This window comes from Phasianus colchicus, chromosome 1, assembly GCF_987193195.1.
Source record: "Phasianus colchicus chromosome 1, bPhaCol1.hap1.1, whole genome shotgun sequence".
In the NCBI taxonomy this organism is placed as follows: domain Eukaryota; kingdom Metazoa; phylum Chordata; class Aves; order Galliformes; family Phasianidae; genus Phasianus; species Phasianus colchicus.
Genome location: NC_143436.1, coordinates 67,992,056 through 68,019,954, shown reverse-complemented (window position 1 = coordinate 68,019,954; position 27,899 = coordinate 67,992,056). Strand labels below are relative to the sequence as shown.

At 42.6% G+C, this 27,899-nt stretch overlaps 2 long non-coding RNA genes across 2 annotated transcripts; both read left to right on the top strand.

Moving 5' to 3' along the window:
- Positions 1-660: 660 nt before the first annotated feature.
- On the top strand, positions 661-9,970 carry LOC149919685 (uncharacterized). Its single transcript, XR_016463676.1, has 2 exons — positions 661-1,282; positions 8,130-9,970. It is a non-coding gene; the product is annotated as an uncharacterized LOC149919685 (long non-coding RNA).
- A 9,215-nt stretch (positions 9,971-19,185) lies between these two features.
- LOC149919684 (uncharacterized) lies at positions 19,186-23,114 on the top strand. Its single transcript, XR_016463675.1, has 3 exons — positions 19,186-19,238; positions 19,351-19,428; positions 22,890-23,114. It is a non-coding gene; the product is annotated as an uncharacterized LOC149919684 (long non-coding RNA).
- Positions 23,115-27,899: the final 4,785 nt, after the last annotated feature.

The following is a 27,899-nucleotide window of genomic DNA, read 5'->3' as shown; positions in this document are numbered from 1 at the left end:
TGAGAGAGGTGGGGCCACCTCTCCTACCAGCCCTCAGGACTAGAGCTGGGAGACACGGAGCTTGGGGCTTATCTTCCTTCTCTCCTAAGAAGCACACAAGGGAACACAGCCACCTGACCGTTTTTACAGCCCTGTTCTGTAAGCTCGTGTGGCTGCTGCTGTGCTCTCTTCAGAGCTACCAACATCCTCTGGGCCCCTCAATATCCTATGGAAGAGGAGCTGGCTTCTCAAAACACCTAACTTTTTGCAAGCTCAGGAAAGAAGGCCAGGAGAGAATTTTTTTTCTGCTTTCCCACTAAAACTTAGTCTTTTTTTTTTTTCATAGACATTAAGGAACCCATACAATAGAGACATTTTGGAAACCAGACTTAAGTACTTCTGCTTGCATTGTTTAATATGTACAGTCACCAGTACAGACCAGAATGAAAGAATCAGCAGGCTTTGTCCTTGCAGGGCAGCAGCAGTGCCTCACAGGAACAGGACAGGGACAAGTAATGTTGTCAGCACGCACACACAGATAATGGGGGCAGAAACTGGGAGGTTGGGAGATACACAGGAAGCTGTGAAGAATAATTAGTGGTTTGTTAATTAGTCAAAAAAGCTTGTTCTCTTTGTCCATCAGCTGAGGCAGGGCTATGATGGAACAGAAGAGGCAATTGTGGGATGCTGCGCAGAAGGGTGACGGGGGCAAGGGTAACACAAAGCCTTGAGGACAAGAACAAGGGGTAAAGCCGACTGGTGATGATGTATTGACTAATTAGTGCACTAGCAGTGGTAGCTGGAAACCAAGTCAGTTTGAAAGAAAAATGCAAGGGCTGAAGCAGGCACTGAAAGAGACTGGAACAGCAGTTGCAGTATGACTGGCACACAGGTGCAGGAAGGGACTGCTGTCAGTCCTGCTGAATGCACTATTTCCGCTGACGTACCTTCCTCCTGGCAGTTCCATCTGCCAGTTAAAATTGTGCTGGCTGAACTAGTGCATCCCTCGATGACTGACTACTCCAAGTCATCTTTTGCTCCTGCCTGCCAAACCCATTCCTTTTTTTATTTCTCCTCTGCTAGATGAATCCACTCAAACACATTCTGACAAAGACAGGAAAACTTCTACGGAGGACAAAATGGTTGATTGTGAGACAGCCACCCACGTGCATAATGGCACTGGCCTCTGCATTTGTCACTTCTGCATGCAGAAGTTCAGCTCCCAAGAAGCAGCACAGCACTGACAGTTGGATGGACAAATGACTACAGAGAGCATGGAACTCAGGCACGTGGCAATGACTGGGTATGCTTGGATAGAATCTCATCTGCTTTATTTCTACTCTCATTCAATCTTGATCTTCCCCCATGTATTCAAAACCAACAGTGAGGAACCTCATGACAAAACCAGAAAGTATCATGCCTTTGCAAGAATACACCAGGGCTTGTTTAACTCGCTGCTTCCCAGGACCAAACTAGCATAGGTTTTGCTACTAACTACTCTTTTTTTAGATAATCATCTCTCTGAGGAGCCTCTTGCTCTCACTGTGAAAGAAAATTTCCCTTTTGCATTTCAATGAGAGGCATTCAGCTTCCCATCCCTGCCCCCACAGACTGCTTTCTGTTGCAAGCCCTCCGGCTTTCGCTTTCCTTTAGAGGCAGACCCATTGCATTGCACTGAGCCCTCCCAGGCACCTTCTTTCTCAGAGGGCAAGGCGGGGGCTTCTAGAATACACTTGGAAAAAAAAGTTTCTACTCTTGTGTGTAGTGAGTGGGAGTTGTGCCCACGGCTGCTCGTGCCCACGGCTATGAGAAATAGTGAAGGGAGGAAGGACCAAGTGACAAAGCACCCAGTAGGTTAAAGATTTTAAAAGATAGGAGGCATAACAGCAGCTGAATGGTAGTGGATTCAAACACCTGATTTGCACATGCTGTGTCTTGTGCCAGCTGAGCACAAGCAGCTGGGAACAATACCAGTGCAGTGGAAGGACTCATTCCCATCTTGTTCTCCTGTACATAGGACACAGGGGCCTAGTATATAAGCCACCAAGGCTACACAACTTTGCTTTTGCCAGTGCTAAGTAGTGCACTCCTTGTCCCACCACATGCCCTGTCTGTGCAGTGTCCTCAGTGAGTGAGGTTCTGTGGAGACCATCTCCAAGCCCCACCCACCATGGATGGGGATAAGGGCTTTGTAACTGTTGGCCTGTGGGGATGAGGTTTGGAGAAAATGGGACGAGTCACGCTCACCTGTGCTCCAGTAATTGCAAAGCATGAAATAGGAAACCTGCAGAAAGCGTCCAGGAAAATGCACACCTCCAAAACAAAACATCTAGTGCCAAGTTCTCCACAGAAGACATTTGAAAAAATAAAGGATTCAGACTGATATCTAAGGAAACAGTGTAAGAGGCAAGACTTCTGCTGCTCATGGAGGGATCCATAAGGTGCTGAGAACCAGAAGGTAGCCAGCAAGCAAAGATACTACTTTAGTAGCACCTCTACTATTAATTTTAGTTCTAGTTTAGTTGCATACGGCTAAATACAGTTATTTACTGTCCCAAAACTACAGCTGTCCTTCTCAGTAAGAGTAGGTGGTCCCTGCCCATGTCACACCCTGGAGTTCAGTATTCAACTGTCAGGGGCTTCTCCTGCTTTGTACAGCGTGCAGATATGAGAAACCAATGTGTGAAAGTAGAATGAAATTGAGAGAGCAAGATACAGAATTAATTCCACCACTCAGTAACATCACATCACGTTTCGCTTGTGTAGCGGTTAGAAGACCTAGAAATATATCTTTAAAGTGATTTCTCCAATAGCCATAGGGGTGGACTGAGACACAGTGAGATGGCATTAGTGTACAAGGAAGCACGGCACATCTGTTGCAGTGAAAGCCCTAGTTAAATATCTTAATTAAATATCTTAATTAAGATGTTTATCAAGATCCAAGTGACAGGCAGTACACGTCAAGAAAAAGCAAGTTGTTCCAGGAACAGGGGAAGTCATGAGTTTCACTTCTAACGCTTCTGTCATCTATAGATTCTCTGAGGTCTCGCACAGGGTGAGCTTTTTGACACTGGGAGTGTTATGTAGTCTCTCCCCTCTACCTGTCTCATGGAACTTCTGGGAACCTCATCAGTCCTGTTGTTTCAAAACTGAAGTAATCTGAATTTTTTATAACGTGTCTGGCTGTCATGTGCAGGCGTTGCTGGGCAAACCCAGTAATTTATTTTTGCCTCTTAATGGTTTTATCTTTATTCCCTGTGATTTTTATGTTACTGAGCCAGTTCCATGTAGATGGTTGAACTTGACAAGTGTAAAAAAATAATTGGGAAGATCAAAATCATAGGAACCTAACTGACTCCATGGAATCCAATCCATGGGAATGCTGGACTCACCTTCCATTAGGAGAACTGGTGGTAAATGCCAGCTCAGAACAACACTGGTTGCACTGTGACTGGAGGGATGTGTGAGAACCTATTCCTATTTTCTTGGGCACTGGCACAGGCTGTCCAGAAAAGCTGTGGATGCCCCATCCCTGGAGGTTTTCAAGGCCAGGTAGGATGCAGATGTAGGCAGCCTGACTGGGCGAGTGGCAACCCTGCCATGGGCAGGGGGTTGGAACTGGACAATCTTTATGGTCCCTTCCAACCCAAACCATTCCGCAATTCTATAATTTTCAGGCAGGCATGGGATGCAGTGAATGGCAGTGTTGTGAGTTCAGGTAGAGGCACTGCTGAGGAAGATGTAGAACTAGGCATGAGGAGGATTGGCTGTGATCTGTAGGATGAGGCCACATTTGAAGTCTGGATGGTGCTCATACCCTCCCTCAAATTCCTTCTCCACAGCATCTAAGCAAAGGTGGACAAGGCCTGGAGTTGCCAAATATGAGCTTAGCAGGGCCCTGTGCCTGGCTCCACAAACCACCAGGGCTGCCATGGGGGACTGTCCTTACCCACAACTACACAGAAAGGTTTGTGGGCCAGAACCAGGAAACTTCACAGCATGAAGAGGTCACATTGTCAACCATGGGACACCCTCCTTTCATACGTGGGCAGGAATTAAGAAAGAGAGAGTGAATGGAAAGAATGACTGGTTCTGTTAGTAGGTAAAATATTTTCTTTGCCTGTAGATAGGGCAGGCTTTGCGCTACTCAGCTCAGCCTAGCTGGATTTCAGGATGCTGTGCTGGAGGGCTGCAGGGCATACAGCACAGAATGCACAGCTCTGCCTTGCAGGCAAGTCTTGTTTCCCTGGCTGCCCTGCTAGATTACAGATGCTAATAGCAGTTTCTCGTCTTACATGGGTCCCCTCCCAGGAGGGAATTTATTTCCACAGCCAAACGGCTCAATGCTTTCATTGTCTGGCTTAGACTTGGAGTAAGAGCATCCCAGGGCTGAGGAAAGATGTGGTAGAAATCCCATAGCAAAGATTTACCTCCGCAGCTTCCACTCTGGCTTTGTGCATATGTGAGTTCTGGTTGTTGCAAATCATGAGACGGATGAACCTTATTCATTCCCCTACAGGTTTTTGTGCTCTGATGCTCTGCTGAATCAAAGTCCAGCAGAGGCTGGGAAGTTCTTCTCCCACTTTCCAATACTGAGGATCTGAGCTAAAAAAAGGCAGCACTGTTATCTGGTAGCAAAAGTAGGCTGTTCTGAGAGGCAGAATCAGGGCTTGCATTTTGCAGCGTATACAAGAAATGGAACATTTCCATGCCGAGATGCTCACAGTCAACAGGCAGAATGGAAAAACACAGGCATGTGTTTGTAATGGACACATTTAACTTTCCTAACAGAGGTGTATGCAGTTTAGAAACCTTCTAGGTTTCTAGGGAGAAGGTTAGGGGAAAAGCCACTGATTTCACTACAAATTCATTATATCCCTTTCATGTCAATAACTTGAAACTGTAATTGCACATGTAATTAAGTCAATGAAAGTCTAATTTCAGAGGTAATTGGGATGTACATGTTAAATAGGAAAAGAGCTTTGGTTAGGCCAATACTTCTGTTTTTTTTTAATCAGTGAAGAGTTAGTTTAGCACTTCAGTGTTTTTCACACGCATGCATTATAAAGGCTGTAAGCACAGCTAGCACAAAAAAGGAATTGGAGGAGATCATGAATCACTTATTCTTTAGTGAAAACACCCAATTTACTTTGTTATTTCAGGAAAAACCTGCATATTATAGCATGGTATAAAGTGCTAGCATCTTTTCCATCTGTTTTCAGTTTTTTGGGAGTCTTTTTAAACTTGAAGGTTTCAAAAGAAAAGATCCTCTCATTTTTAGTTCTTTAGCTTTAAGGAGATCTTGCATTTCTGTGGTCTTCATTTAAGACTTTACTCTGTCATCCTTGCTTACATCATATAGTCCCTTACCACAAGACCTTGCTAAATGGCCACGGAAATCCTGTGTTTTGATTTCATCAAGATTTGGGTTACACTTCTGAAATGGGCAGTTAGGTATATATCAAAGGAACAGATTAGCATGCAATTTCCATTTTCCAAATGGGAAGAGTATTTATAAAAACCTGTGTGAGCAATGTGTTGTGATGTAATTGTTTAAGAACCTAAGTGGGAAGTAAACAGTAAAGACAGTTCTTCCATATAGCGCAAATTATTCTAGACCTCCTCCTACTCGTTTCATAGAAAGCACTGTAATTGTAGGCCATATTATACATTTTTATTCCTATTGCCATATCTTTCTAATTGTGCCTTCATAATTTAATAGTTTATTTGTATAATGGCTGTTAATTTGTTCTTAAAAAATACTTTCTTTGCAAATTAGCAAAATTTCCTGAAAATTCTCCTTGTAACCCTAAGTATTTGATAGAAGACTATGCTTACTTTGGTTATAGGGTACGCAGAACTTTCACTCAAAGTGCAGGCAATGAAATGAAGACTATTATTGTTCTGGTAGCTTTAATAGCCCATGTTTTTTGGGTGGATCTAAGAGAAACTCTTTGTCAGCCTGGGGCCATCTTATTGCAGGTTCAGTTGGTGGGAGGGTGGGATAGCCCTGCTCAGAAATGCTTTCAGCCCCCAGCCCTGTGCTGGAATCTCACTCTGCTCCTGGGGGTCAGTGTCTCCAGGCAGAAGTCTGGAGAGCCTTAGCAACCCATCTCCTATCTATCATCAATTAGCAGGAGTGTGACAATCTCTGGGCCAGCATCCTTAACTCTTTCCTTTGCTGTGAACTGCACACCTCAGTAGGGGCAGGCAGAGAAAATGGCAAAGAATAAAAGAAATGAAATCAAATGGCCACCTGTTTCTCAGCCACCACATATGAACATGTTTACTTAAACTGGAAGGAGAAGCAGCAGTAAATAAGGAGATGGATAAGAACTGTGCAGGAGGAGAACTCCAGGTGTCCTTTACTCTGTTGGACAACATCTCCCATTAAAACATGGAAGAAGTTTTATGTTTTGTTTGTAATTCAGGATGGGTTTTATGTGTTTTTCATAACTGGAATTTAAGTAATTCTGTGTGCACATGTGGCACAATGTGGATTTTAAAGAAAATAAAGAGAATTCTATCTCACATAAGCTGTCTGGCACTATACAAAGGCAATTCAACAGTTGGTTGTGACCTTTGTTAATGCCAGTTAACCCCAGCTCTTTTGTACAGCCCTGATGGTGAAGCTTCCTTTCCTGCTTTTTCAAGCAAAAAGGGTATTAGCAGAGTGATAGGGAGCACAACAGAGAATGAAGCCTTTAGAAAAACAGACTGTGTTTTTCTATCAGTGCACCAAACAGGAATCTAGCATCTTTCTGTATGTCCTCCTGCAAGGGTTAGAAGGAAGAGAAACAAGCTGTTTATCAAATTCTCATGCATCTGTCAGTGATAGATTGCTTTGTCCTTCAGAAGCAGATAATTAAGTACTGCTAACCCAGGGGCTACTTAGTATATTTGACCACCCATGAGCTTGGAGAGATATTTTCTTCACAAAATACACAAACACACCCTTCACATAACTTCAAAGTGGCTTTGTAGATAGGAGAGGCCTTGGAAAGACATAAACTTGCTAATGATTTCCTCCTCAAATAAAAATCTATGCCAGTCACATGGCTTTGCTTACTCAGTGGTTGAATATTAGTTCAATTATAGATAGGAAACAGTAACTGTCTGGACCAGTAATCGTCCATCCAAACTCTTGTCCCCCTTAAATCTTCCACGTTTCCTCAAGCAGCCAAGGAAAATAATGACAACCTTTCTACCATGTCAGCTCTTTGGTTAGCATCAAGAAAAGAAACATGGGAAGGTTGCTGCTTCTAAGTGGAGATAGTGCTGAGTGCATGCTGGGAGGAAGAAAACTGATAGACTGAGAGTGTTCTTCCAACAGAAAAAAAAAGTACATTATATTTGATAGTATATGCTATGAGATTTCAAATCTTAAGGTTCATAACATGGCATGGATGAAGAGCAGACATATCGTGTCTAACTGGGTTTATTTTACACCAATTTAAAGAGCTGTGCCTTTTCCTTCCTCTTCCCTTGCATCTAATTTCCTAATAAAGAAAAGAGGAGCCAAACAGCTTAGCTTAAAATGCATAAAGAATAGATGAGAGACCTGAACAATCCAGAAAAGATTTTTTCCTCTTATTACTTACTTGTTGCTAATTACTAACTTTAAACATAAGGGCTTCCCAGTCACATGGACACTTTGCATTCATTAAAACCGTACTTTCTGCTGCCATTAGCATTTTCATTCTCCTTGGGTGGCTGCCTTTATACTTTCTTCTGCATGAATTTCAGCAGCCTATGAAGAATCACAAAACAATATTAGCAAAAAAAAAAAAAAAAAAAAAAAAAAAAGATAAAAAAAGAACCACCTGAAAGGTCCTCCTTTGGTTTGGTTTGCTTAAGTGCTTTCTGTTCTTTCTTAAATTGCATAGGTAGTATTTTATTAAGATCTGAGTCAGAAACAAAGGAGTTGGAGCTCGCTAACAGCATACAGCTGTCTGTTTACTTCAAAGTGACTTGGGAAGGCCTTTGGCCTTCTCCTGAGGAAAGGGGAGGAGAGGGGCACTCTGTCTTCCTGTCTCTTGAGCCTGCTGCTTTCATTTACTGCAGATTTACTGCTGCTGGCTGCCTTATTTCAGTTGTCCGTTCATGGCTGTGCATACTAATGGCTTTTCTCTTTGCTTTTTATTTTGCAGTACTCAGAGGCTGCCAGTAGGCCTGGGCCCTCCTCCTGAACTGGTGTTCTTGTTTCAGGCTGCTGTGAAGCTGAAGTGACTGTGCAGTGCTCCTTGAAGACTGTCATTTCCCTGCCTGAAATGTGTACCAAATGAGTCATTCATTTAACATTTCCCCTCTTGCAGATTTTGCTTTCGTATTGACGCCAATCTCAGAAGTGTGATCAGATCCTGTCCTGGCTTCTGTTCTGTTGAATCACGTTGTAATTTCTGTGTCATTCTTTGTGACCTTTGTTCTGTAACTTCTCCACTTTATATTCTTTTAGTTGCTATCTTTTAATTTTCATCATTTTTACCAACTGCTGTCTTAATGATACTTGTAATTTAAAGTTTTTCAAAACAATTGTGGTGTTGGGAGGGGAGGAACTGTTGCTTCCATTTTTGCAAGTACCATAACCTTGCCTTGGGAGAGACTCGTCTTTGTATTTCCTCCTCCATAATGATTTGGTTTTGATGGTATAAATCACAAGGAAATCACTCTGTGGTGCTTGTCAAAGTGAACTCAGACTTGGCTTTCTGCCAAGCTGCTGTGAGTTTTCCTATCTGTGCTCTGCAAGCAGGTTCAGCGTTACCAGCTGTGTGTGCCTGCTGCTGCTGGCTGCTGGTATGCCGTCCTTCATCTCCTCCCATGAGCTGGGAAGCAAGGAAGGTGCAAGCTTGGGCTTTCTGACTCAGTAAAATCCGTTCAGGATGTGAGCAGCTTCCCTTCTGCAGGAGTTTTAGAAGTACTCAGCAAAGCATTTTTCCTTCTACAAACTGCTTTAGCTCTTGCCATGAACTATGGAATCAGCTCCAGGAAAGATTTACTCCAAGGGCTGTTGTCAAGACATCAGCTCAGGATTACTCATGCTAGTAAAATACAGTGAAGCACACAGCAAGAATTTAAAAGATTGAAAAGAGGAATGCTTTTATTTTGACCAGCCTAGACTAGTTTTGTCTTGTTGCGTCAACGTCTATTACATGCCCTACTTGCTGCGGCATGATGTCCATACAGAGGCCCATAATCCATCAGTACTACTCAGAATGGGTAAGCAGGTGTTGTAATATAAATCTGTCTTATATTAGCCAATTTTGGCAGATATAAAGAAGACTGAAGCATATCCTGGGAAGCACCTCTTTACAAGCGTGACAATAATGACTAATTGTGCAGTATCTCTAACAAAAACAAATTAACCAGAGGTGTGAGTGAAGTCCACACACTGAGCTGGAGGACACAGGCTTATGAGGATGTTGGTTCGAGCTTGCCCATCTATACTATGACTTGTTCCTTGGAGGAGCTTTTTTCTCTCCATTGCTTGTATTCCCAATTGGACATCTCAAGTGTGAGGGCACTGATCTGGGTCTTTCAGTACCAAATAATTTCATCTCTTCTGATCCTTGATGTACTTTGAACTTTTTGTAATGACCTGTTTCTCCTTAAGGAGCAGTAACCATTTTTAGTTCTTAAGAAAGTGCTTTTCCTGATAACTTTATCTGTCTTTTCAGCTGGTTTGTGACTCTTGTGAGCTACTGCCACCAAGTTTGTTATGAAAGGCTTGATTCTGATGCTCTTAATGGTATTTGTGATGGAAAATATTTTCATAGCTGTCCTGTTATGTTGGTATTCCAAGGCTAATTGAACTGCGACAGCAGGTGTTCAGGTATCACTAAAGGAAAAGTCTCCAATACTTTCTAGTATTTTCCTCCAGCACAGACTGCGTTTATAGGCACAAGCTTTTGGTGAAGTGACTTCAGGAGTAAAGATCTCATTTGTAAACTGACACAGCTCCATTCAATGAAAATAAAGAACATGCTGAACTCTATCTAGCAATGATTATTCACTACCATAATCAAGAGAGGAGTAACTGTGTTGGGAGTGAAATCAAAGGCAGTGTGTATGCTGCTTTTTCTTTACATGAAAAATAGTCCAAGTATTCCAAGAGATAATCATGCCAACTCTTGTAATTTTACATGAATTTCATGATATAAATAAAATTATGTTTTTTTAAAGTTCGTGGTCCCTAGGAACGTCTGCCTGTATGAGAAAATCCTCTTTCCCATTTACTTCACGTGCCAGGCATATTGCACTGTGCACCTTGTAGTGGTTTTTTTTTTCTTGATTACCAAACTGAAAACCAGGTCTTTCTCAAGTGCAGGCACAATATAACAAAAGAGAAATGCTATGAAAGGGTATTCTTAGTCCTCCCTGAGCTCTTGTGTAATGTGGGAGGGGATTTCACAGGCTGGTGAGTCTTACCTCAGTGCCTGGGAAAATCATGAAACACGTCCTCCTGGAAGACATATTAAGGCACATGAAGGATGAGCAGGTGATCCAGGACAGCTAGCACAGCTTCACCAAGGGAAATTTGTGCCTAACTAATCTTTTATGACAGAGTGACAGCATCAGTGGGCAAAAGGAAGGAAACTGATACCATCTACCTGGACTTCTGCGAGGCCTTTGACATGGTCCCTCACCAGATCCTTATCTCTAAATTGCAGAGATATGGATTTGAAAGGTGGACTACTCAATGGATAAGGAACTGGTTGGAAGCTTGCAACCAGAGAGTTCTCGTCAATGGTTCTATGTCCAAGTATAGACCAGTGAGGGATGGTGTCCTCCAGGGGTCTGTCTTGGGACTGGTACTCTTTAACATTTTTAACAATGACATAGATGATGGGACTGAGTGTACCCTGAGCAAGTTTGACAGCAAGCTGAGTGGTGCAATAGATACAGTAGAAGGAAGAGATGCCATCTAGTGGGACCTTGATAAACTCTAAAGGTAGGCCCTTGTGAACCTAATGAGGTTCAACAAAGCAAAATGCAAGGTTTTGCACTTGGGTTGGGGTAATCCCAGATACATATACAATCTTGGAGAAGAACTCCTTGAGAGTAGCCCTGCTGAGAACAACTTAGGTGTCCCAGCTGATGAACTTAATCATGACTTAACATGAGCCAGCAGTGTATGCTTGCAGCCTGGAAGGCCAATGGCATCTTGGGCTGCATCAGAAGAGGGGGGGCCAGCAGGATGAGGGAAATGATTGTTCCTCTCTCCTCTGCCTTCATGAGACCCCATCTGGAGTATTGCATTCAAGTCTGGGACCCCCAGCTCAGAAAAGATGTGAAGCTTTAGGAGAGGCTCCGGAGGAGGGCCACAAAGATGATCAGAGGGCTGGAGCACCTCTCCTATGCAGACAGGCTGAGATAGCTGGGCTTGTTCAGTCTGGAGAAGGGAAGGCTCCACGGAGACCTCATTCTGGCCTTCCAGTATTTAAAGGAAGATTATAAACAGGAGGGAAAACAACTTTTACACAGATAAGCAGTGATAGGACAAGGGGGAATGTTTTTAAATTAAAGGAGAGGAAATACTTAGATTAGATATCGGGGAAAGTTTTTCACTGAGAGTGTGGTGAAGTGCTGGAACAGGCTGCCTCCAGAGGTTGTGGATGTTCTGTCCCTAAAAGTATCCAAGGCTATGGTGGATGGGGCCCTGGGCAGCCTGATCTAATATTTGATCTGGCAGTTGGCAACCAAAGCTGTGACTGGGAGGTTGGAACTTGATGATCCTTGAGGTCCCTTCCAACTCAAGTCATTCTGTGATTCTATGATAGCTGGCATTTGCAACAAGCTCAAAGCATAGCTGTGGTTAATATGGACCATATGTGTCCAACGCAAAGTTTTATGTTTTTGTTGCCCTCTATATTTATGTTGTAAAAAAAAAAAAAAAGAAGAAGTTTTGTTACTTACATGCATTAACTATATTATATATTTTATATGTGGCTCAAGACAATTCCTCTTCAGTCAGTGTGGTACAGGTAAGCCAGAAGTTTGGACACCCATGATAATAGACACTTTCCTGTTGGAAGTGTATGAGGCTTCAATTTAAATCAAAATGCTGCTTTTCTTAGTCACTCCCCATTGCAGAAGAACTCAGGCTTTCCAAATTGCAAAGTTCTCATGGTAATTAGCCAATTTATCAAGCAGAATTATGTTTTTTTGTCTTATTTGGCATGCTGTCATCCACTACAGCAGAAATGGCCTATTATGAAACCAACCTACTAAATAGTGAACGGCTTTGCGTAATTACTCAAAAAGGTGTTTTGTGAAACACAAAAAGTTTACTTCCTCCATCCATCACTATGTTGATATATATATAAATATTTCCTTTTAAATTACTAAGCATTCATACATGTACAACAATTAAAGAGCACAGAGAACAGCATATGCACAAGGGATGTGGCATATCAGTTAATTGTTGCGTTTTAGTTCAACACAGAATCTCAGTCCATGTTATTTTGAATAATATTGAATTTTATAATCATTTCATCCTACAAGGAAAGTGAGAAACACTCTGAGAAAGTGTTAAACACTTAGGAACGTGCTAATACCAGAACTACTCACCTTGGCCAGAGTTGCAGAGCTTGCCCTGTGCTCCCTGCCTCTGCCTGAGCATGCCTCAAGGAGCAGTCAGTATTCAGCCACTGCAAGCCATCTTCTTTTAAAGGAAAAAAAGAGAACAAGCATTTCTCTGGTACAGTTCAGTTCATTTTTAGAGACTGTATAGCAAAGTACTGTTTGCCTCTGTGTAGGACAAACTGAGCAGAAAGCAAAAGTTTTTTTCCCTGTGTTTTGAACCTTAGCTTAAAAATCTTTCATGGTCTTTTTGCTGTTTTCTGTGGCATTTCTGTCGTTTCCCCTATACTGGCAAATATCCTCCAGCTGCCTGTAGGTGAGCAGCTGCTTTTGGTGGCTCAGCATGTAAGGTTAGTAGCTCATTTGGGCACCTGCTGCTACATGTGGCCCATTTTTGCTGATAAGGCCTGAATGCTCAAATGTGTCATATGCCACTCCAGAGTGAAATGTCCCTTATAAAGCTGGCTGCTCTGATTTTCCAGGCAGAAATTGCTGGTTCCAGAGCCCAGCTGTTGTGTGGATCCATGCTCATGGCCCTGAGTTACACTTTCAGTTGAGTACCTTGGAGTGCTTTGCAAACAGAGATTACTCATGCCTCACAAACCTCTGTATTACCTATTGCCAGAGAAGCAGTGACACAAATAGGGGAAAAAAACCATTTGCTGGTGCTCTTAACTGTAGCTGCACAACTCAAAGTAAGGAAAGTCTGGTTTTACCTGCTGAGCTGAATTTTTTTGATTGGAGATGCTCAACATACCTATGGCATCCCGATCCCAATCCCAGAACTGCTGATTCTCTGATTCTCAGGCCCTCACCCAGCTTTCAGCCTCCAGTGAGCTTCTGGACTGAGCCTGGATGTTGTGTAGCTGCACTGGATTCTGAAACATCTGTTACAACTTACTTCTGTAGCAATAAAGCTAGGGCAATTTCCAGGAAAAAACAATGGGGGGAATAAATCTCTAATTTAAGCCCAGAGTAGCAATTAGTCGAGACTGTTCCACACCAACCTAAAAGGAGGTGTTTTTTTGGAAGGAGTAAGATTTTACAATACAATATCCAGATGGGAGTTTGATGAAACACTGTTCTCACTGTCACAATCTATCCATCTCCCAGATGGCAAGAACTTCACCTACCAAAAATAGAGATAAATTGCAGATTTTTTTCTCTGCTTACTCATCCTGAATTTGGGAAAAACAAAAACAAAACAATAACCAACTAGAAAATAACACAGTATTTCTAAACCATATTGTGTTGGCTTCTGTCCAACCTTCATTTCCTCTGTCCTTCACATGGTTAGATTTCACTGATGCACAAACAGGTAATTTCAAAGAAAAAAATCACAAACCCAAGGCAGCCTCTATCACATCAAGTTGAGGAAAAAGAATTGCAAAGCTGGAGGCAAGAATGGAAAGGAAAAGAGTGGATGGAGACAAGTCTGCAGCCAAAGCTGCAAAAACCTCCTTGCAAAAACCTCCTTGCCTGCTCTCTCCCTAGGTACCTCTGTACAACAGGTATGAGGCCCTGGATGTGCAAGGCTGTCGGAGGGCAGGAACAGCCCACTCAGTCCTGACATGCTAACAAAACCAAACCAGGAAAAGCCTTCCCTAGCACTAAGATTACTTCATTGAAGAAGAGATAGGTATTGGTTGTAGGCGATTCCTCCCTGCAGGGAACTGAATGTCTAATATGCAGAGCAGACCCTCTTAGAGAAGTCTGCTATCTTCCTGGTGTGTGGGTGAGAGACGTCACCAGGAAATCACTAGCCTGGTATGCTGACAGACCACAACCCTTACTGCTTCTTCATACAGGGAGACATGATTTGGCTACATGTGGGTCAAGGGCTATCAAGAGATTTCAGGGCCTGGGGACAATGGCTAAAGGAATTGAATGCCCAGATCATCTTTTGTTCTTTGCCTCCTGTATTGGGTAAGGACGCAGAAACAAGCCAAAGGATCCTACTGGCTGGTGCTGTCACCAGAACTTTGGTTTTTTTGACAACCAGTTAGTCTACATGGTACTGGGTTTGCAGGCATTGGATGAGGTTTGCCTTTCTCAAAGGGGAAGAAGGGTCCTTGGGAAAAGCTAGCTGGACTTATTGGGATGGCTTTATGCTAGGTGTGAAGGGGGATGGGGAGGATAGTGAGCTTTTCCATGATAAGGTGTGGGAAGGAATAACTGCATTAGAAGGAGAGGGTGCTGGCAGGAGCCTTGAAAAACTCCCTGCCTTGAGAGGTGCTGGCATCACTGCAGCACATACAATACTCCGTGATGATGAGGGCAAGAGGAGAAGGCAGAAATGGGAAAATTCAAGGGAAGGAACTAAGGAGTTGTCCTTTAAGGAAGTGGCAAGATCAGCTGCCTAGCTGTATTGTTTCTAACACCAGTGTACATAGCTTGGGAAACAAACAGGAGGAGCTAGAAGCTACTGTGCTGCTTGAAAACCATGATATAGTTGTCATCACTGAAACCTGGTGGGATGATACCCACAAATGGAGTGTGGCTATTGACAGCTACAAACTGTGCAGAAAGGACAGGTGAGGAAAGAGGGGAGATGGTGTAGCTCTCTATACCAGGAAAGGAATGAAATGTGAAGAGCTATCCATAAAGAATAGTTACAAGCAAGTTGAAAGCCTATGGGTAACAGTTAGAGACTGGGAGCCTTGTGACGGGTATCTACTACAGGACACCAGATAAGTCAGAGCCTGTCAGTGAGCCCATCCAGCCACAGGAGCATCACAATCGCAGGTGCTTGTCCTGCTGAGAGACTTTACCATGTGGACATCTGCTGGAAAAGTAGCAGCAAGCTGTAGGCAATCTATGAGGCTACTGGAATGCATTAAGGATAACCTCTTGAGTCAAGTAATTGATAGCCACACTAGGAGGATGCAATACTGGACTTGCTGCTCACCATTGTAAATGAACTGATTGGTGACATCAGGATTGCAGGCTGCCTGGGCTGTAGTGACCATGCTATGACTGAGCTCAGGCTCTGGAGAAACATGAGACAGCTGAAGTGTAAAATTAGGAAGCTAAATTTTAGGAAAGCTAACTGTCAGCTCTTCAGGGAGTTAGTCAACACCCTGTAAAACTGTTCTCATGGGCCAGGGTATGAAGCAGAGCTGACAGATCTTTAAGGAGGCTTTCTTCAGGGCACAAGAGCTCTCCATCCCCAGGTGTATCAAGTCAGGAAAGGAAGGCAAGAGATCAGTATGGCTGAACTGGAACCTGCTGGTCAAACTGAAGAGTAAGAAGAAAATACAGAGGCAATGGAAACAGGGACAGGTACCATGAGAAGAGTATAAGTAAGCTGCTAGGTTGAGTAGGGATGGGGTCAGGAAAGCCAAAGCCCAGCTTGAATTGAACTTGGCTAGGGATGCCAAAAAGAACAGGAAAGGCTTCTGCAGGTACCTCAACCAGAAAAGGAAAGTCCAGGAGGGCATATCCCGTAGTGGGTGACATAGGCAAGCTGTTAACAACAGACAAGAAGAAGGCTGAGGTACTTAACAACTTTTTTTGCATCAGTTTTCCCTGATAACTGCTTGCCACACAGCCCTCAAACATTTAGTTTGGCAGGAGGGGATCAAGGAAGCAGTGTCCCTCCACCTATAAATGAAGATCACCTTTTGACAACCTGAACGTCCACAAGTCTATGGTCCCAATGAGATCCATCAGGTGAAGTCCCTGGTGACTGGAAAAAAGATACCATCCCCATTTTTAAAAAGAGTAAAAAAGATGATCCTGGAAACTACTAACCTGTCAGTCTCACCTCTGTGCCGGGGAATATCATGGAACAGGTCCTCCTGGAAGTAATGCTAAGGCAAATGGAAGGCAGGGAGGTGATATGGGAGAACCAGCGTGGCTTCACCAATGGCAAATCCTGCTTAACCAACTTAGTGGCCTTCTACGATGGTGTCACTGTATCAATGGACAAAGGAAGAGTTACTGATGTCATCTATTTTGACTTTATTAAGGCCTTTAACACGGTACTACACAACATCCTTCTCTCCAAATTGGAAAGATGCGGATTTGATGGGTGGACTGTTCAATGGACAAAGAACTGGTGGCAGGATTGAGTCCAGAGAGGGGTGTCAATGGCTCGATGTCTGGATGGAGATCAGTGACAAGTGGTGTCCCCCAGGGGTTGGCACTGGGGCCAATACTTTTAATATCTTCATCAGTGACACTGCCAGTGGGGTTGAGCGCACCTTCACCAAGCTGTGGGGTACAGTTGACACACCAGAGGGATGGAATGCCATCCAGAGGGACCTAGACAGGCTTGAGCAGTGGGCCCAGGTGAACTTCATGGGGTTCAAGAAATCAAGTGCAAAGTCTTGCACCTGGGTCAAAGCAACATCCACCAGCAATACAAGCTGGGGAATAAAAGGATTGAGTGTAGCCCTTCCAAAAAAGGACCTGGGGGGTACTGGTGGATGGCCAGCTGGACATGAGTCATCAGTGTGCCCTTGCAGCCCAGAAAGCATCCATATCCTGGGCTGCATCAAAAAAGAGCAGGGCCAGCAGGGCGAGGGAGATGATCCTGCCCCTCTGTCCTGTGATGGTGAGGCCTCACCTGGAGTACTGCATCCAGATGTGGAGTACTCAGTACAGAAGAGACATGGACCTGCACCTGTGAGTGCATCCAGAGAGGGTCCATAAAAGTGATCCACAGAATGGAATACCTCCCCTATGTGGACAGGCTGAGAGAGGCTGGCACTCTTCAACCTGGAGAAGAAAAGGCTGCTAGGTGACCTGATAACTGCCTTTCAGTATCTAAAGGAGAGCTACAGGAAAGAAGGGGACAGACTCTTTAGCAGAATCTGTGGTGACAGAACAAGGGGAAATGGCTTCACACTCAGAGAGGGTAGATTTGGCTTGTATATAAGGAAAAAATCTTGTACAGTGAAGGTGACAGTGTACTGGAACAGGTTGCCTACTGATATGGTTAATGCCCCGACCCTGGAAATATTCAAGGCGAGATTTGACAAAGGGCTAGGATAAGGCCCTGGGCAACTTAATCTCGCTGTGGTGTCCCTGTTCATTGCAGGGGAGTTGGACTAGATGGCCCTCAGAGCTCCCTTCCAACTCTAAGGATTCTATGATTCTAACAATCCCTGTAAGCAGGAGGAACGTCTCTGCTTGGTCTGAATGCTGCTGTCACAAACAGGGCATTAGCAGCAAATTTAGCTGTTCATGACTGAGAAATGCATGTTTTATAACAATTCATCTGGAAAAAGAAAAGAAGCAAAGAAGAAAAAAAGAATTCATCAGTGATACGGCTGATTGCACAGCATAAATAAAAAAAGGTGAACACTTTAAAAAATGCTCAAGTATACACCAGGGATATGGAACAACCAGCATGGAGATGCTTATATTAGTTGGCGTACAAACGGTGTTAAGGACAAAAAGGTTGGATTAATTGCTACTACAATTAACTGCATCAGGCAAAACCAACATTAATCATAAAGGTAAAGTACTGCTGTAGTCAAATACTTTTTGGGGAAAAAACACGCCTTTCAGTTAGATGATTATGTCTAGCAGCAAAGATCTTGAACTTGGTCTTATGCTTAGCAGTATACAGTCAATATGCAGTATTTGCCAGAAATATTAGAGAGGCAGGAAGTATATAGCAACAGAATTAGCAGTTTCCAGAAGAGATTTCTGGTTCTATTTTTTGTTTGTTTTCCTGTTTTGCATTCTTTTTGCATCCTCAGTTGCACAAGAGTTACTCAGAAACAATAACAAGAAAATGCCCTCTGAGCACTTCAGGTGATCAGTAAACATAGTGAAGGGGAAGAACAGCAGTAATTCGACCCTGTGTTTTAAAGAGCAGGCATTAAGCAATCATTTTGCCTAAGAACTCAAAAAGTAACACCTGCTAAGCTAAAGTATGTCACTGACATGAAAGTCAGCCTACTGTCTTAAAGTTATAAAATGACAAAGAAGGAAAAGGGGTTAGTATGAAGCCATTGCCAGTCCACACAAGGGAGTAAAGATTATTGTAGAGCCTTTTTTCCCCCTTTTGAGTTATTTAAATACACAATAGCTCTCATGCTGAAGAGGCAGTTTCTAGCCTCTGACCCCTTCCTTTCGGAGGAAAGAAACCTAACAAACACCCAGATAAATGTTATCACAGTCAAACCAAGGAAGACAACAGTAAACCAACAACCTTAACAAATATGCACTTTTTCAGAGTTCTTAATGACTTCAGACACCAGGAGCTGATAACACAACCGTGAAGATTAAAACCAAAATGCACTATGGTGTTGTTATACCTCAGCTTTGAGCATTTTCACAGCTCATATATCAATTTTTCCATAACTTCACTAAAAATACTCCCTAACCACACGTTCCTTAAAAACAAAAGCTGGATTCTACTGCTCCTCCCTACCCTCCTCTTTTATAACCTTCAGTCTGACTCAGACGTCTGCAGCCCTGCAAGGCGGCTGCTGCTTGGATTTGGGTGCCATCTCTTTAACAAGAAAACATTTCCACAAAACATGCTGTTACAAAAAAAGCACGGGTATGGAGGTCTGACTCATGTGCTACACCTATTGGTTTGTGCTATAGTTAGAAAGGAAGACAGGGAGTTCTGAAGTGGTTCGCTCTTAAAATAGCATGAGGAGTAGGCTTGAACACTGTTCAATAGCACAGCTCAGCCATAAGCTTGCAGCGTGCGTGTGGTAAGGATAGCCTAAACACAACCTCTGAACTTTTCTTCTTTGATCACACTTACTCTCCATCTGTGTATATTCCCTACACTGTTTAAAAGGCTTGTTTTCTTTCTTCTAAAAGAAGCATTTCCAGATAAAGAACACACAGATGAAGATGCAGGACAAGAGAAGCTCAGAGGAAGGGATGCCCCCATTTGCTGTGAGTGATTTGCCTTTGGGATGCTGCTTGAAACCGGGCACTTAAATAAGGTCAGGGTGCCAGATGGAGCTGAAAAGCATTTAGTACAGTTGACTGATAATATCTAACTTACCCTACATAGGATAAAGTGTTGTGAGAAATGCATACTATTACTCATAAGAATGAGTCATTTTCTGACTGGCTCAGATTAGTAAGAATCTTGACTGACATTTCTCTTCAAATTAGTTTTTTTTTTTTTTTTAAACTTGGAAATTATTGCTATCACAGCAAACCTTCATGAAAATTAGCTTTCAAACTGCAGTCTGTGCATCAGAATCAGGATGTGCACTTATGTACATGGGAGTGTCAACAACAAAGCAAGCAAAGGAAGGCTGTTTTGTTGGCTTATTCACATAAGAAAAGGCAGTATTTCCAATGACTTTTACTGGGCTGCATACGGAAAAAGTCTAGAAGTTGCAAGTGCTCTAAGCCAATCTAATCTTTCTTTAATGTTCTCAGGTAAACCAGCATTAAATAAAAATAAACAGGAAGACAATTCATTTGTAGGAAAGGCCCCCTAGGAATTAAGTTGGCAATCCTACCCACGGCAGGGGGTTGAAACTAGGTGATCTTTGAGGTCCTTTTCAACCTTGGCCATTCTATGATTCTATGATGAATAAAGCCAGGGCAGAAAAAAGCCAATGGAGATGTAGGCAGACAGCTGACTATGGAGTGGCTTCATATTCTGCCCCTCAAAGAAATTGTCAAATGCTCAGTACTGACCTCAAGAGTTTTAAAGTACCTTTTATTCCTAGCCAAGCATCTGAGGATGGCATGGTGCCAATTCATAATGAAGTTTTCCTCTGATGCCAGATGCTCTCATGGGGCCAACCCATATTCATACATACTTTCCCGTGAGGGCTATGCAGACTGTTGAGAAGCTCCTGGAAGAGAGTGGAGCATTTATGAATGGGCAAACAAACAAAAATAGTATTGCACTGATAGAACAAGTTTGCATTAGCTTTTTCTTTCTTTTTGATTACTATATTCAGATTTCGGAAGCAATCAACACACAAGCTGTGTGTATGAATTGTTAATAATCCTCTGAGTACCATTGGAGGCCTCTTGTATGTTTTAATGTTGACATCAAGAATATTCTGTGGATCACTAATATATATGCCAGGCCTGCAGTGATATTAATGTTCAATTATCTGGGGAAAAAGAATGCTATGGTTTTTAGGCACAAGATCTTAAGCAATTTCAGGGCTAAGTGCATTTTAAGAATTATCTCTTTGCATGCTTTATATTGTTAGCAGTGTGGTTACTTGGAACACAGGTGGCCAATCTTGTCATTTGAACATGCAGAGAGAAAAGATGGGAAACAATTCCTAAAAGCAAATATCAATTTACAGTGATTAATAATAAAATATTTACCTCCACTGCTTACTATTCATGGCAGATAAGTGATAATGGGTGTTAAGAGGAACATTTCCCCTCTTTGGTTTATTCCCTTTGCCCCAGGACGCTGTGAATAATAATACTAATTTTCCCTGCTTTATCCAGATAGAGTTGAGTGTGAATGCCAGTGTTTTAAAAAAGAACAGCCGTTCCCCAAAGGTTTCTGTGAAATACAAACTAAAAGTGTAACTTGTGTTGAAGGGACTCGAGTTCCTCTTGTCCAACCTCCCGCCAAGCACAGAGTGACTGAAGTTAGAGTGGGTTTCTTGTGGTTGTGTCCTGTCACATTTGCTCAGCTGGTGGCTTGACCACCCTCATGGTGGAGAACTTCTTTCTAAATCTGATCAACATTTCTATTTCTGTTTTGGCTATTGTCTCCTGTGCTTTTTCTGTGTATCACTGAGAGTCGAAACTTGCCTCCTCACCCACGGAGTGAGGAGGAAGAAAACACTTGTCCCTGGAAGCTGAACAAACCCAGTTAACTCAGCTTCTTCTCCTGAATTTTAGGCCAAAAATGGTTTAGATGGTGATTGTCTCAGAAACTTTCAATGCACTGACTTAATTAAAAAACCTTCTCACAATTCCTTCGTTGTTCTATGTTCTTATTCATGCTGCATAATGCTCCCCTTATCTTCATTTATTGGAAACCTTCACCCAAAAGTTTCCAATCTTGGGCCTGAGTGTCTCCCAGCTCAAAATGCTTCTACTGGCATTTCTTGAAAGCTCTGAAGAGTGTTTGTGTGCAGGGAGACCTTCAGAGCTGATGGACTTACAGCCATTGTCAGAAAGTAGGTAGGTAGGTGTTCTCAGCAATTTGTGAAGATGTTTCATTTTAGCATCTGTCACATTTGGTGGTATCTGGGGCTTTGCTTTGCACAAAAAGGAATGTGCAGTGATTAATCTAGGACTTTCTGGATACTTGCCTGCTGATTTTTTGCAAGTTTTGCAGTACTTTTTAGCAATTCAGCAAACTTTGAAGCTATGAAGATTCTGGGGAATTAAACAGTTATAGTGTATTAATTCCTGAATGAGATGTTCAGTTTTGCCTGCCTGGTTTTATGGGCTAACAAAAAATTCCACCCTGTTAATAAACTCTACTATAAACTGAAATATAATGAATCTATGCTTTTAAATAGTTTTCATTAGATAGAATTTTATAATTAGTTTAGCAGTTTAAACACTTAACTGCTATAGCAGCATGTGAAACATTAGTCTGAAAGCAGGCACTGATAATGCATGCTTTTATAAAGAATGAATGAATGATTTCCAGAATTTGGACTGGAACGATGTACCAGAATTGACACTGCCCAGATGTATTTTTTCATTGTATTTGCAACTGGAATATGGAAATATCAATTATTTCTTGTGAACATTTTTCCTCTGAAATACATTTAGTTCTCCCCTTTTCCGGCCACTAAAAATTGACACCAGTAAGGAAAACCGGTGCTGTCATTACTTTTTCTCAAGACCTTATTTCAGCCGTTTTCCATACATGAGTAGATGTGTGTCAGTGACATCTACTGACCAAGTTAAAAAATACAGCCTTGGCAAACACCAACTGTATTTGTGTGTTTGAATGCTAAATGTATTGGATGATAGAAAAAATTAGAAACGCCCTCTATATCAGTGACTCCAAATCCAAATCCATAGTGTGGTATTCCTACATTTCACCCAGAGGGTGGTGACACACTGGAACAGGTTGCCCAAGGAGGTCGTGGATGCCCCATCCCTGGAGGCATTCAAGGCCAGGCTGGATGTGGCTCTGGGCAGCCTGGTTTGGTGGTTGGTGACTCTGCACATAACGGGGTTGGAACTAATAGTCATTGTGGTCCTTTTCTACCTAGGCCATTCTATGATCCTACAATTCTATGATTTATCCCAAGAAAGTGAAGCAGAAATCCCACTGCGGGTATCATCAGGGCATCACTGCCTGTCTGACCACCTTCATCTTAGTACATCGCTACTTTATTTTTCCAACTTTTTAGGCTAGAGTTCCCTGAGAGAAGTAATGGTCTTCATTGCAGGTGCCTGCCCACAGGACCAAGGACTGCATGAAAGCCTGCCATGTGCTTGTGGAGATGTACCTGACCAGGCAGGACCTGGGAGGAAACTCAGTCCTAAGGCCACACTGACAAACCTATGAATCATATCATCATAGAATATCCTGAGTTGGAAGGGACTCATAGGGATCATCAAGTCTGACACCTGGCTGCATGCAGCATCACCCAAAATTCAAACCTTATGTCTGAGAGCACTGTCTAAGCAATTCTCATACTGTGGCAACTTGGCATCTTTTCTATTTTTGAAGTCTACTGTCCCTCATTTAACTGAACTGTAAGAAAAGAAAAAGCACCAACCCACTTCTGTTGTGTCATTGTTTATTCTGAATAGCATGAATACTATGATACACCACTTTGCCAAGTCAGCTAGGCCTTTCTCAATTCACAACATCCACTTTTTATTTATTTCTTCTGTTTCCTTCAAAGTAAGTGGGTCCTGAAGTCTAAAACAACATCAACAAATGAACAAACAATAACTACTACAACAACAGCAAAAAACAAAACCTAACCAACCAGCCAGCCCCCAAAATCTTAGTTCTTTTTAAAATCAGTCAGTAGGGATGTTTATGCCAAACACATTCAAAGCACTTTCCACACCACAAAGGCTGCAAGCAGTAAAGTCCTGTCCCAAGGTGCACAGCACAGAAGTGATTGCTGTGGGATTTGTGTGGGTTTGCCTTGCAGCTTGTGCTGGCACTTGAGACAGAATTCCTGGGAAAGTGTGACAAAAGTCAGCCATATACATAAGAAAAGTTCCTAGGACTTGAACTTGGAATTGTTTAAGAGAAGCATTCCCCGGTGTAGAATAAAGAGACCTTCATATACTTATTTTGAAATCATAAATTCATGTTAAAAAGTAAATACTTAGAACTACTCTGTTATTCTTCTCCAGCAGAAGACTAACTCCTATCACACTCTTTGACTCCCTTTAATATTTAATATAATATGATTAGGCCACAAATATCTGGAAAGATAATGTTTGTGCCATTATGAGGCAACATTTTCAAAACTATTTCTAGACACAATCTTTATGTGATGCCATTTAGTCTGCATGTTACAAACACTATTGCACAGTGGTTGGAAGCTGGGTTTGGGGTCTTCTTGTGAAAGAGTAGGAAAGAATTGCAGGACAGATGCTCACATTTTGAAGATGGTTTTCAGAATGGTGAGACAAAAGGCACCACTTTTATGAATGGTGCCAGTCAGGGATGAGAAATCCTCTTCTGCCAATGAAGGCCTAATCAATGGTCTTGTGCTTCCTTAGATGACAGAGAGTGATCTCATTTAATTTGCACACTAAATTTAAAATTTGCATTCTCCATGTCATTAAAATTTTAGGGAAAATTAGTTGTTCTTACCCTGTGATGAGTAACCCAACCACAACATCCTCATGTTGCACAGAAAATCTTGTCCCCACATTTAAGAGATTTCAACTCTGTCTGGGCTCAACATGACTGATTTGCTTGCTTCATTGAAGGGCAACAATTTGGGGGTCTGTGAATGCTCAGGGTTTGATTTAGATTTTAATCGCTAGGAATAGCTACCATTTAATGAGGTGTATACTGACCTCTGGTGGCAAAGAAACACAAACCCCCTCAAAACCATGGTAATTTTAATTGCTACAAAATGGCCAATTCAACTCCAGAATGATTTTGAATGACTTTTAATGATGCGAATCACATCCTTATGTCTGGTATGGTACAGTATGTCTTAGCCATAGTCTGTTCATTCCACAGATCTATGAACTCATGCAAATTTCTTGCTAAGGTCACAATACTTCTTGTCAGATGTTCTCACGGCCACAGGGTTTTCCAGCTTCTAGACAGTAGAGTGCCCTCATTGTTTCCTAGATGCATAATGCTAGGAAAATGTTTTCAGTCCACTGGCACTTCCTAAATCCAATCTCCATTGACACTGTATTCCTCTAATGGTTCCTCCAAGGAGATTGCACTTATTGGCTTCAGTGATTCTGGTGAAATATGCCAGTGATATTCCTCCAGGTGCTAAGGCCATGGAACCAAAGAAAAGTAGCAGTTTCTGTGCCATTGACAGCTGATTGTTATATTATGACCACTGATGATTTTTTTTTTTTTAATGATATTTATTATTTGTTACATCTTTTTCTCAAAATTCCCATTAATTCTCAGTGGTGCTTTGCAGGCTTTACCTGCTGTATTCATTGTGTTAGAAGCCATGCAAACCTCTCTACTAGATAAAGTACTCACCATATGTCTGGAGGAGATCTGAAGAGTCTGTTGGAAACCAAAAGATCATGTAAATCATGCGTGCATAGCCTTGTTATGAAGCAACTGAAGAAGTGAAAAATCATGGTGAAGTCCCTGGTGACTGGGAAAAGGAAACATTACTCCCATTTTTAAGAAAGGGAGAAGGGAAGACCCAGGGAACTACAGGCTGGTGAGCCTCACCTCTGTGCCTGGAAAAATCATGGAGCAGATCTTCCTAGAAGTTATGTTAAGGCACATACATACAAGATAAAGAGGTGATTCAAGACAGCCAGCATGGCTTCACCAAGGGCAGATCGTGCCTGACCAATCTGGTGGCCTTCTATGATGGAGTGATGGCTTCGGTGGATGGGGGAAGGGTGACAGATATAATCTATATGGACTTCTGCAAAGCCTTTGACATGGTCCCTCACCACATCCTTCTCTCTGCACTGGACAGGTATGAATTTGAAGGATGGACTGTTTGGTGGATTAAAAATTGTTTAGCTGGTCACTGAGTGGAGGCCAGTCACAAGCGGTGCCCCTCAGGGGCCTGTCTTGGGACTGATGCTCTTCAGCATTTTCATCAGTGACATAGACAATGGCATCAGGTGCACCCTCAGCAAGTTTGTAGATGACACCAAGCTGAGTAGTGCAGTCGATACCTTGGAGGGAAGAGAAGCCATCCATTCTGGACAGGCTGGAGAAGTGGGCCCATGTGAACCTAATGAGGTTCAACAAGGCCAAGTGCAAGGTGCTGCGCTTGGGCTGAGGCAATCCCAGGTATTTATGCAGACTGGGCAAAGAACCCCTTGAGAGCAGCCCTGCAGAGAAAGACTTGAGGGTCCTGGTAGACAAGAAGCTGGACATGAGCCAGCAGTGTACATTTGCAGCCCGGAAAGCCAGCTGTGTTCTGGGTTGCATTAAAAAAGGGATAGCAGCAGGGAGAGGGAGGTGATTGTCCCCCTCTACTCAGCTCTTGTGAGGCCCCATCTGGATCTGGAGTACTGCATCCAGGTCTGGGGCCTCCTTGAGAAAGATATGGAGCTCTTGGAATGAGTCCAGAGGAGGAGCACTAAGATGATCAGAGGGCTTGAGTGAAGAAAGGTTGAGGGAATCAGGCTTGGTTAGCTTGGAGAAGAAAAAGCTCTGGGAAGACCTCATTGTGACCTTCCAGTACATGAAGGGAGTGTATAAACAGAAGAGGGTATGACTGTTTATAAGGGCAGATAGTGATAGGACAAGGGGGAATGGTCTTAAACTGAGACAGGGGAGGTTTAAGTTAGATATTAGGAGGAAGTTTTTCACACAGAGAGTGGAACAGGTTGCCCAAGGAGGTTGTGGATGCCCCATCCCTGGAGGCATTCAAGGCCAGGCTGGATGTGGCTCTGGGCAGCCTGGTCTGGTGGTTGATGATGATCCTGCACGTAGGAGTGGGTTGGAACTAGATGATCATTGTGGTCCTTTTCTACCTAGGCCATCCTATGATTCTGTGATTTATTTTAAGAGCTTGCTGCAACTCCCTCACAACCACTAGGTGGTAGTAACAACGCAATTTCTTGAAGAAGTTTTTTTTTTTTTTTTTTTTTTTTAAGTTAAGTTTGACAATTTTTTTGTGTTCATGATTCGACGTGAAAAGGTTGTATGATGATGACGAAAAACCTGGCAGACGTCAGATGTCAAGTAGAAACCACAGGCTTGCAGTCCAACCATGGGAAAGAACGGGTGCTCCCCAGAGGCAGAACCACAGAGAGCATGACAAATACTGGAGATAAAGTGGATAGTGCTCACTGTGAAGCAGCTGAGTGCAAGGGGAAGGGGTTGTTCTTACTCTCTATAAAATGTCTTCTGTATTTAAATGCTGAAATGTTTGGATTCATGGTTGAACTTCCACTTCCGCACCAGTACTCACTGGTCTGTTTTCTTGTAAGATCTGTAGTGCAGCGACTTTGCCTGGTGTATAATTTAATGAGAAAACAAGCAATATTATTCTTAATGAAAGCATATTTATAAATATTATGAGGGGTAAGGTAAGACTGTCTCTTACTGTTTGCTTGTGTTTTTCTTTGTATATAATACTGCCTATAATACTGCTGCTAGTTATTGGTTTGATTCCAGTGGAACAAAATATAAGGTTATCCTAGAATCACAGAATGGCTTGGGTTGAAAGGACTTTCCCAGAGCCCCATCCAACCCAGCCTTGAATACCTCCAGAAATGGAGCATACACAGCTTTTCTGGGGAGCCTGTGCCACTGCTTTATCATCCTCTAAGTAAAGATTTCCTCCTAACATCCAATCTAAATCTCCCCTCTTATAGTTTAAAACCATTCTTCCTAGTCATATCACTATCAAACTGTGTAAAAACTTGTTTCCTCTTCTGCTTCAAGTACTAGAAAGCTGGCATGAAGTCACCCTACAACCTTCTCTTCTCCAGACTGAACAAGGCTAGCTCTTTCAGCCTTTTCTCATAGGAGAGGTACTGCAGCCCTCTGAGCATCTTCGTGGACCTCCTCTGGACCTTTTCCTGCAGCTCTACATCTTTCTTGTGTTGACACCCCAGTCCTGAACACAGAAGATGATTCAGTGTTCATCAGACTTATATCTAAATATTGCACTACACATGTATTTTCTTCACCTTTGCAGCCAAGTCCTTGCACAGGCAGCATGCCTGCAACCCAAGTGCAACTGAGGTTGTCACAGAAAAAAATAATACTGCAATGTAAAATTCCGTTCCTTCTGTGTCTGGTATCA